Raw genomic sequence first — 1,124 nt, 5'->3', positions numbered from 1 at the left:
AGGTTATTTCCATTCATTGACATCTGCTTTTTATTTATTTGTTTGATACATCAGCTTATAAGTTATATATTTATTTTGTAATTTTTCTATATTGAAAGATGATGGGTTAATCCAACTGCCAGGATTAAGAATTTTTCTTTTACTAATTACTTTTCATTTTGTTTCGGAGTTGAAGTTAATGATTCAACATTAAGTTATCAAAAGGTCTAAAAGTTGTCTTTAAGAGTGATTTCTCTTGTAATCATTCATCTAAGTTGTTCATAAGATATTTGTAGAAAGCACTTTGATGTTAAAATCAACTTAACATTAATAGTTCAAATATTAATGATATATTATCAATGCAGATCACCTACCTTTTTACCTCAAACCTATATTTAAAAATTTTGGAATGAGATTTTGATTAGCAACGTCCTAATTATGTCCAATTGTGGATGGGTAATCACACTTTACCTCTAAGTTAGTCAACATTAAGGTTATTGTCTTGACCATTGACCAATTGGTCCGACTCTCTAATTGTCTGATCCTGATAGTGGCTTGTTTGTATGTCCTAATAAAAGCTAACCGTCAAAGTCAACTCGTTCAAATATTAATGGTGCATTATCAATACAAATCACCCATCTGCTTACCTCATACCTAATTATGGATTTCACAGTGTGCTTTTGATTAGTAATGACCTAATTATGCCCAATTATGGATGGATAATCACACTTTACCTCTAAGTTGGTCAACATTAAGGTTAATTTTCTTGGTCATTGATCAATCGGTACGACTTCCTGATCGTCCAATCCCGATGGTGGCTTGTTCGTACGTCCTAATGAAAGTTATGTTACCAATGAGAAGCATTGATGCTTTGAAGTGATTTTGATGATGAACACTTGAAGACTTGAAGTTTTAAAGAATCCAATACTTTAAATGTTAAAAGCATTCATTGTAGAAATGATGAGTGCATATTTATGCCCACATTTATGCTTTAAAATTCAAATTTTTGATGAGATATTTGTGCTTAAATGGTTGATTTAAAGTGAATCTGTGTGAAGTTGAATTGTTGGGTTTTGGAATTAAAGAGGCTTAAAAAGTGATTTTAATTGCATAAATTATTCTTGGATGTTCTAATATTTATTTGT

Source organism: Vigna radiata, chromosome 6 (genome assembly GCF_000741045.1).
Source record: "Vigna radiata var. radiata cultivar VC1973A chromosome 6, Vradiata_ver6, whole genome shotgun sequence".
NCBI lineage: Eukaryota > Viridiplantae > Streptophyta > Magnoliopsida > Fabales > Fabaceae > Vigna > Vigna radiata.
The sequence above is the reverse complement of the archived record's forward strand: the minus strand, read 5'-3'. Positions refer to the sequence as shown.